At 48.6% G+C, this 10,041-nt stretch overlaps 1 protein-coding gene across 1 annotated transcript in view; it reads right to left on the bottom strand.

The window, feature by feature from the left end:
• HPCA (hippocalcin) overlaps positions 1 to 9,505 on the bottom strand; it is a 36,767-nt gene extending 27,262 nt beyond the window's left edge. Inside the window, exons 1-2 of the mRNA XM_081203938.1 lie at positions 9,183 to 9,505; positions 4,731 to 4,766 (exon numbers count right to left, since the gene is read on the bottom strand). The gene's annotated coding sequence lies outside the window, so the exon portion shown is untranslated. The remainder of the gene's footprint in view (positions 1 to 4,730; positions 4,767 to 9,182) is intronic.
• Positions 9,506 to 10,041: the final 536 nt, after the last annotated feature.

Below are 10,041 nucleotides of genomic sequence, written 5' to 3' on the forward strand. Positions count from 1 at the left end.
CCAGCAACCAGTCTTCAGAGGCACACTGTCTCTGATCCTGGATGTGGTACACAACCATCACAACTAGTAACCATAGGCAGCCTGATGCTCCATTACAGTCATACCTCATGTTACGTTTGCTTCATGTTATGTATTTTCAGGTTGCATCCCGCGGCAACCCAGAAGTACCGGAAAGGGTTACTTCCGGGTTTCGCTGCTCGTGCATGAGCAGCAGCAGAAGAAGAGTATGGATTTGATATCCCGCTTTATCACTACCCGAAGGAGTCTCAAAGCTGCTAACGTTCTCCTTTCCCTTCCTCCCCCACAACAAACACTCTGTGGGGTGAGTGAGGCTGAGAGACTTCAGAGAAGTGTGACTGGCCCAAGGTCACCCAGCAGCTGCATGTGGAGGAGCGGAGACGCGAACCTGGTTCCCCAGATTACAAATCTACCGCTCTTAACCACTACACCACACTGGCGCTTCAGGTTGCGGGCTTTTCATGTTGCGAACGGGCTTCCGAAATGGATCCTGTTCACAACCAGAGGTACCACTGTATTTTGAACAATCCCATTTAAACAGTCTAAGCTGACCAAATATTGTGGGAACAAACCTCACCATTTCCCCGTGTGTTGTGTCAAGAAGTATTTCCTTTTAACTGCTCAGATTTGCTTCCATTGGATGATAACCCAGAGTTCACCATCGTGAAAGAGGGAGAAAAGCTTGGAGCAGAAGGCTACCAACGGCTACTAGCCGCAAGGGCTAAGCTCTGCCTTGACAGCTGGAGGCACTAATGATTCTGAATACCAGTTGCTGGAAGCCACCAGGGAGGGGAGCCTCTTGTGCTCTTGTTCTGCTTGTGGGTATCCCAAAAGTATCCAGCTGCCCACTGTGAGAACAGGATGCTGGACTGATCCAGAAGACTCTTCTTAGGTTCCTATGTTCTTAACATGTTCCCAACCACTTTTTCCACGCTATGTATCACTTTACAAAGTCCCCCATTTCCATGTCCCCCATTTCCTACTCTCAAAAGCCCCCAAACCAGCAACGCTGAAAACTTTCATCAAAGGAGAATTGTCTCAGACGCCTTGATCATTTTGGTTGTCATTCCCTAGATCTACAATGGAGGGACCAAAACTGAGAACAGTATTTCAAGTATGGCCACAGCATAGATAAGGGCAACTTTCCCCTGAGAGTTTGCCTTTTTGTAGAAGCTACACACCAGATTGTCATGTTCATTGAGTTTTTCAGCAGGACCCCAAGATCCTGGATGTGTTGGCTGAGACTGAGGGAATTGTAGTCCAAAACATTTGAAGGGCTCCAGGTGAACGAAAGCTGCTCTAAAATCTCACCTGGCGTCCTTTCCCAGGCCTGAGAGCCTTGTAACCAGAGATGCCAGGAAATGACATTCTAAGCTGCTGTCTAGTGATTGGTCGGCTCACCCAAAGAGCTGCAATCAGTAACAGCATCTTCAGGAAGGATGGAGGTGTGGCTTCTCTTGCCATAGTGGCTGATCAACTTGAAGTCACACCCAAAGCTGACCACCCATTTCAGCACTGTGTGCAGAAGACCCATGCGTGTACACACAGGAAGTCCACGCATAGGGTTCAAGGGCAGCCCACCTTGTCAGATTTAAAAGTGGCACAACAGATCCTCAGGAGAAGATGCTTACTGCCCAAACCTGGGGCAGGGGGTGGGGGGATGACACCTCGCCAGATTCCAGTCTCCTGCACACAGCAGCAGGAAAGTAAAAAGGGAGAGCTTCACACAAGAGACTTATTAGCTTACTATCACAAGATGCCTCCTTAAAACACACCAACAGAAGAATAGCTGCAAATGTACAAGTCCACTGAGCCTGCCTGCCTGACAGGGATTCTTGAGGGTCTCAGGCACAGATGGGTCTTCCTGCTGGCTGAGATCCTGCCAGGGCCTGAATCAAGACCCTTCCATGTGCATTCTGCCACTGAGCAAAGGCAGCCCCTCCCAAAGGCGTGGCTCTCCTTGGACAAATGCATACATGGAATGGGTCCACAGAGCAGCAACTATGAGCCTTGACAGCTAAATGGAACTTCTGTGTTCAGAGGTGCTCTATTTCTGAATGTGAAATGCTGGGAGAGGCAAGAGTGGGTGGCTGCCGCCTTCACACTCTGTTAGTGTGCTCCTGGAGACATTCAACTGGCCACTGATGGAGATAGGAGCTTGGGCTAGATGGGCCTTGGTCTGATCCAGCAGGGTTTTTCTGTTGTTCTTACAAGACTCAACAACCTGAAATGCTTTTCCTTTCCCTGGCCTTGCACAGGGGTTGGCCTGCATTTTTCATTCCTGGTTGCTCGCACTCCAAAACAATGAGGTACTCTGTGCACTGGAGGGGTCATTTAAATGCAAACCAATATCCATAATAAAAAAAATTCCTTCCAGTAGCACCTTAAAGACCAACTAAGTTAGTTCTTGGTATGAGCTTTCGTGTGCATGCACACTTCTTCAGATACATTTCGTGTGCATGCACACGAAAGCTCATACCAAGAACTAACTTAGTTAGTCTTTAAGGTGCTACTGGAAGGATTTTTTTTATTTTGACTATGGCAGACCAACACGGCTACCTATCTGTAACAATATCCAGAAGTTTGTCTTTGGACGTGTGCATGCTTTGCCTGCAGGAGAAAGCTCACATCCTCTCTCCCATTCACATCCCAAGCTTAAATATATATATTCAAAGCAGAAATACAGACTTGGAAATGCTGAGCATATCCAGGAGCAGGGATGTGTGGGGCTTTGCTTGCATAAAACAGGGATCTGATTTATGAAGCCAAAGTCTTTCTGGAGACCATGATCAGTGAAGGACTCCTGGATCTTTCACAGGGGTGTGTGGGGCTAGGGGATTTTTTTTTTTTTTGCAGGGGCAGCCTTTCAGGATTAGGGTGTGGAAGACAGGATCTGCCAAGATCCCGCCTTCTCCTTGTAACCGTTGGAAGGAGCAGCGAAGCCTGCTCCTCCTTTATGCCTGGCCTCCCTCAGGGTTTTGCCAGGGGAGGAGGGTTTCTTTCATCACATGTGGAGGGGGCCATCCTTTAGACAAGGCTCCCCCACACCCGGAGCCCCACCCTGGAAGAACGCGGCTTGAGCAATGTTTGTGTTGGAAGCTTTAGCAGAAGTGGGTCAGCTCCCTTTTGAGCAGAAATTTATTTTCAGCAAAGCAAAAGAGAATATCATGGAGAGACAGAAGGGGAGAGAGAGATGGTTCATTCATATTTTACTAACCCCTTCCAGCAGACTATCCCTGGAATTATAGTCTCAATAATCTGGACTTTAAAAAGGATAATCAAGAAAGATTTTCGTGATTCTGAATGGATGGAGCAATGAATTCCTAACGTAGCAAGAATCCAAACTACTACTACTACTACTACTACTACTGCTACTATTACAACCACCACCACCATCACCACCACTACTGTTGTTGTTGTTTTCTGTCTGTAATGATGCCACTCTCAGCTCTTTACGGCTAATCTTAAGGAATTTTGACCTTTCTGCTCTAGAACCCAGTGCTGGATGGATGGCACCACCTAGTGGGCAGACAACTCAGAACACACCACCTCTGCTGCTTCATAAAGAATTGAATCCACTTTCATGGAAATGCCCGCCTAATGATGGACAACACTCGTTCCATTTTCTATGTGCTGACAACTCAGACATTATGTAAATTGCACTTATCAGGAGGCTACCAGGTTCCAGAAGCCATCACCGCTCTATTCTAAGACTTTCTGGGGATCATAATGAAACTGAGTTGCCATTATTTTAAATTACTCTTCCTCAATCTGACACCTTCTAGACGTTTAGGACTACAAATCCCATCATCCCCAGCCAGTTGATTGGTGCTAGATGAAGAAAACCTATCTTACCAGTAGGGCCTTTTCAGGTGTGGCCTCCTGACTCTGGAATGTTCTCCCCGGGGAAAGACACCTTTATTTCATAAACCTTTAGTTTATTCAGCTTAGGTTGATCAGTTTTTTACCTCTCTAAGTGCTGCAATTTTATCTGCTCCTCAGATGCCTTGTTCCATAGGCAAACCACCCCCAAGCTTTATTGTACAATTGTGATTTGTAATCTTCTCTCAGTAAGCTGTGCTGGAAACCTGTCAGTTGGGATTGGTATTGAACAGGAAGAAGAAGAGGAGTTTGGATTTGATATCCCACTTTATCACTACCCGAAGGAGTCTCAAAGCGGCTAACATTCTCTTCTCCCTTCCTCCCCCACAACAAACACTCTGTGAAGTGAGTGGGGCTGAGAGACTTCAAAGAAGTGTGACTGGCCCAAGGTCACCCAGCAGCTGCATGTGGAGGAGCGGGGAAGCAAACCCAGTTCCCCAGATTACGAGTCTATCACTCTTAACCACTACACCACACTGGCTCTCGGAGAGGAAGGAAGGTCTTCTTTCTACAACTTCCCTCGCACTTCCATATTTGAATGAGGCACAACAAATCCTGAGAATCTCAGCTTTCATTTTTGTTAAAAGTTTCTAGATCTCTTGGTCACACAGCGAAAGTTGCAATAGGCAGCGTTAATAAATACAAGTTGAATGACTGGTCATATTTCTGAGACCCCGGGAACCCAAACACATTACACTACATTTCTCCACCTTTATCCTTGATAACACCCCATTAAGGATTTTGGGTGATGTTCCATTTGGTAACTGTCAAGGATCTGCTTCCCTCAGCTCTATAGTACACACCACATTTAATGACAATCCAATACTCACCCAAAGAAGATGAGATGCAGGAAGGAGGTTGAGGCACTGAAAAAGAAATAATTCAATCAAGAGTTTAACAGCAATTGGCAGCAAACTGCCCACTCAGTCCAAGACTCCAGATCGTGAGCCATACATTCCCCATCATCTCAGATACTAAACACTTTCCACTGGTCATGTGAATATGCCCAGTACCGGCCCCAGAGAGGAGCCGGTAGGAAAAAGAAAAGATTCTAGACAATTCCTTTTGGGATACTCGTTCAGGTCTGTACGGGGTGTGTGCTTGGCTGCTCACTAGAGGAGATTCAATGAACTGGCAGTCCTTGATCATTTGGTCATCCTTACTGCGAGCAGTCATAGTCCCACAATCCCCACAACCCATTTGAGGACCCTGTAGAAGGGTTGCGAGGGGAAGTGGAGAAAAGAAATGAGCAAGAGAGGTGAGCAGAGGAAATGTGCAATGTGGTTCACCACCACTCCCATTCCCTTTGCTCAGAATGGACACACACACACCTCTCAAAAAACCCTAATACAGAAGGAAAGACTGGTTGGAGCGGAGCCATGGTCTAGCTAATCTAGTGTTTTGTTGCAAGATCAGACAAATGTCTATGCACCCAGATCAGAGCATGGAGGCTACAGCCCTCTCCTGCAGGATCTAGGGAAACACTCTTCCCCAAAGCCCAAAACTGTCCTGGGTCTGTTTCAATGCAACATTTGGCGTTCGCAGGAGGAGTTCCTGACGCAATCCCTTGAGCACATCCACAAAGGAAAATGTCATCCAAATTGCTTATTCACATCCTCTTAACTTTCCAATGGTTAAACCGACAAGCAGGATCCAGTAGGATTCCAGGAAAATTATGGGGGAAATTGCATAAATAACCCATCTCATCACCTCATTCATGTGTGTGTGTGTGTGTGTGTGTGTGTGTGTGTGTACATATGTGTATATATATATAGAGAGAGAGAAAGCTTTTTTTCTGGGGGGACACAGGGGTACGCATACCCCTAAACATTTTGTGAATCTTTGTACTTTTGTCCATTTACTGTATTTATTTTCCCCAACTTGAACTATAAAATGGTGATTTTCTTGACTCAAAATGAGAGTACCCCTAAACATTTTTTTTTAGAAAAAAGCACTGCGCATATACTGTACACACGCACGCGCACGCACACAGATGACTTCACTTCTGGAGACCCACTCCTCCCACCAACTGCATGGATATGCTTCAAATTCTTCCCTTCGCTACCAAATGTTACTTTGACACCAGCCCTTTGGGTCCACAATCCAGAGCTGTTCAACACATTACACAGAATGAGGTGACAGAATTTTGGTAAGCTATTGGTGTAGAAAGCAAGCTCATCAAGCAGAAAAGGTTAGCATACCCATCTCTTTGATGTGCTGCTTTTCTCCAGGCAGGGAGGTGTTTTAGTTTAGTTTTTTAGCATGGAGCATTTAAAAACACACTTTTTTTTTTTAAAAAAAGGGTCATCTCCCAAGCAGCCTGGTAGCACATTTCAGAATTCTAGCACTGGAATGAACCACTTCCCTCTGCTTGATGTGTAAATCAAGTTGCAATTATCAACATGGGCAGGTATTTTCAGTGGTTTCTGCTTTGCTCAAACCATCCAGAGCAGGTGGGCAGGGGGGCGGATCTCCTTCTTCAGTTTTTTAGGTAATTGAGCACCTGCGATTCTTTCAGCCTTCATCCAGTGCATTTAAAGTCATTACAGTCACCTTACTTTCTCCTTGATTTAATAAAAACTGCAATTGTGCATTGCTAGCATAAGCACCCTTAAGCTTAAGTACAAAAAAAAAACCCAGCTAGATCCCTGCACCAAACAATCACTGCCATCTACAATGAAAAATTCCACAAAAAGAGCATTTCCCAAGAGAGGGCTGCAGATTACCAAGAAGAGCAGTTAACAGTATCCATGCATAGGTGGAGAGGGGCCTTTCAATCCTTAAGCATCTCCATCTCTACATCCATCCAGAAAAATGTCCCCCACCCGCAGCCAGCTACTGCGAAAAACCAAAACATCTAGAAAAATGGAACACACACGACTACTTCTCCCTCATAAAACATATACCCATAGATATTGGGATGAGAGAGAGAGACTTCTGGGAGCCTTTAACTATTTCCCCATCCACCACCATTCTGCACAGAATCCTAAACACTTGTGAGGGGAGCTTTGATGTTGCTTCAGTTTGAGAGAGAATTTGCACCAGCAGCTTATAAAACACGAGCACATCAACAACTGCTTTGCTACATCAGATCAATATCTCATCCAGTACAGCATTCTGTTCTACCAGTAGCCAACCAGATGCCTCTTCTGGGAAGCCCACGAGCAGGGCCTCAGCACAATAGGAACTCTCTCTACTTGTGATTCCAGGGAACAGCCATTGGGACTAGTAGCCACCAACAGCATTATCCTCCTCCTTATCTGATTTCCTTTTAAAGCCATCTAAGTTGGTAGACATCATGACATCTTGTGGCAGTGAGTTCCGTAGTTCAACTATTTCCTGAACAAAGGAGTACTTCATTTTGCCTGTTTCCTCTCCACTCAGTTTCACCGAATGATCCTGAGTTCTAGAATTGCGATAAAGACGAAGAAATCCTCCTCCTTGCCCCCATTTTCTCCACATTATGCACCATCTTATATTCCTCTACAACAGCTCTCTCCAACCTGATAACCTCCAGATGCTCTGGACTACAACTGCTATCAGTCCTGGGCAGCAAATTCAGGAAGGTGGCTCTATCACACACACCCTCATTCACTTTTTTCCTAACTGAAAATCCCCAAACGTAACCTTTCCTTGCTGGGAAGTAGTTCTTGCCTTGATCGCGGTCCCTTTCCAGCTCTCCAATATCCCCTTTGAGATTTGGCAACCAACACTGCTCACAGTATTGTAACTGTGGCTGCACCATAGATTTGCAAAAGCTCATTATGATATTGTACTTCTATTTTTCGATCTCTTCCCTAATCACACGTAGCATGGAATTTGCCTTTTTCACAGTCAACACCTGGCTCTAGGGCATAAAAGTGATTGTTTGTTTCCCTACTCTTTGTTCCTGGCACCAGATCTTCACAGGTAGACTGCCTCTGGATGTGGGGGGGGGCGCATTTCAATCTGTGGCTAAGTCAGCAACATGGGTCTGGAGGCATGTGATACAGGAAGCTGCTGAAGCCAAACAGGTGTGGGTCTGTTTAGTGCCTGGAGGGACCCCTTGGAAATCTTGCACATGCCATTTTGAGGTCCATTGTGGAAGAAAGGTGGGATAGAAAGGCTTGGGGGAGTTTGTTTTAAAAGGCCATCAAAGTTAGAAGCCGTCAACACATCATCTTGTGCCAGTGAAAGCTATTAGTTAATCATACACTGTAAGCAATTGGTAAGGCTTAGGTTAGAAACTGAACACTGTAAGCAAGGGGGCTTAGGTTAGAAACTGAACTAACTCCTTCCAGTTTGGGGGATGCTCAAGACAATGCTACACTGCAATATATCAAGGTCGCACTCGGATTCAGGAAAGGAGAGTTGGTGCTCCTGGGGGCTGGACTAGATGACCCTAGGGGTCCCTTCCAAATCTACAATTCAATGAAGAAATAAAGGGAGATGAGAGATAAAGGTATGTGTAGCCCACTGGATGGGGAGGCTGGAAGAGCAACGTCTGGTGCTGGGTGCCTGCTGCGTAACACATCTGGATGGAGAAATCCATGCCCTCTCCCTTCCCAGGGGGCTGTGGGGCACTCCAAATGGGATGCCTTCACTCTGCCCCATTCCTGCTCCCCTGCCCCATATTTGCATGGGGAAATACTCAACGCGTGCCTCTAATCAACCTGGGGAGGGAACAATGAATTCCTCCCCGTTTTCCACATGCATTCTACCCAGCCCTTCTCCTCTTCAACACCCCCTCGCAAAAAAATAAAATAATGAAAAACCCACCTCCCATGAATTGCCACTGAGGAGCAACATATGAGTTCCACCGTGGGAGAGCCTAGCCCTTCTCCGCTCGGGGGAGTGGGGGGCCCCTCTTGCGCTTCCTACGGGATGGGGGACGCCCTTCTCCCAGTGCAGTTCCCCTCCTGTGCAGGAAGCAGCCCCCCGCCCCGCCCCCGGCCGCAGTTGCAAGCAACTGTTACGAAGACCGCTGATCCGTGTTGGGAAGAAAGGCGTGTCAGGACAGAGCTCCTTCTCCCTTTTCCCACGAAGAGCGTTACGATCCTAGATGGGGAGAATCTCCCCGCCAAAGGGCTTCCCTCGTTCGCTGCAAGGAGCCTGCATCGGAGGGAGGGGACCCGACGCGCCCGGCTCCTTTCGCCCCCACGTGCAACGCAACGCAATGCAATCCGCCGCCCGGTGCAATCTCTCCTAGACGGCCGCTCTCTGCCCCCCGGCGGGGGCGGAATGGCAACTTCCTTCCCGGGCTCGTTTGGCTGCAACTTCGCCCGCCTCCCCGAGCGACCTACCTGGGCGACGAAGCGGGCACTGGCGGCTCCCTGGCTGGCTGGCTCCGGCTGAGGCAGCTCCTAAGCGAGCGGCGGTAACAGCAGCAGCAGCAGCGCCAGGCTTCCTCCTCCTCCTCCTCCCAGCTGCTCCATCCAGAGCAGCCGCGGCGCTGGCGACGAGGAGGCGCTGCCGGCCCGCTGCCGGGGCTTAGCGGGGCGGGGGGGGGTCCTCGGGGCTCTAGCAAATGCAAACGTGGGAAAAGAGAAAGGGGAGGCCCCTCAGGCTCCACCCGTCGGGCTCCCCCCGGGCCCCACACCCGCAGAGCTCTGCCTGCCGAGCCACGCGCTGCTTGGCCCCCTCCTCTCGCCCACCCCCCGCCCGGCTTCAAATGCAGCCGGCCCCCGCGGCGCCCACCCCCGGAGCAACCCTCCTCTCTCCCCTTTCTCGGGGCCAGGATGGTACAGTCCGACTGGGCGCAAGAGGCGCCCAGCCTACAGGACTCTGCAGAGAATTACCACCACCCCACCCCCCCGCAGCGGAGAGGGGAGCTTTGATTCACATGGGGGGGTTGATTGACGTGGGGAGCGATTTGCGTGTTTCGATTTCCTCATTTGCAAAGGAGAGAAAATGGGGGGACGAAGAGGGAGAGATGGGGGGGGGAGCATCCATTGTAACATCCCTGGCAGCAAACGCACATCTGTTTTAGATCGGTTTCAGATCGCCACCCCAGGGACCCTTCCTTGGAAGTAGCTGGCCCCACCGAAGAGATATGCTGAAGTCTGGACAGAAAGTCCAAATGTCCCCACCCACGCCACGCCATGATGGGGCAAGTGCCTTTGGGAACCTCTGTGACTTCCTTGAAGAGCAGCGACCTGGCCA

The sequence above is a fragment of the Podarcis bocagei genome (assembly GCF_964188305.1).
Source record: "Podarcis bocagei genome assembly, chromosome: 7".
Taxonomy (NCBI): domain Eukaryota; kingdom Metazoa; phylum Chordata; class Lepidosauria; order Squamata; family Lacertidae; genus Podarcis; species Podarcis bocagei.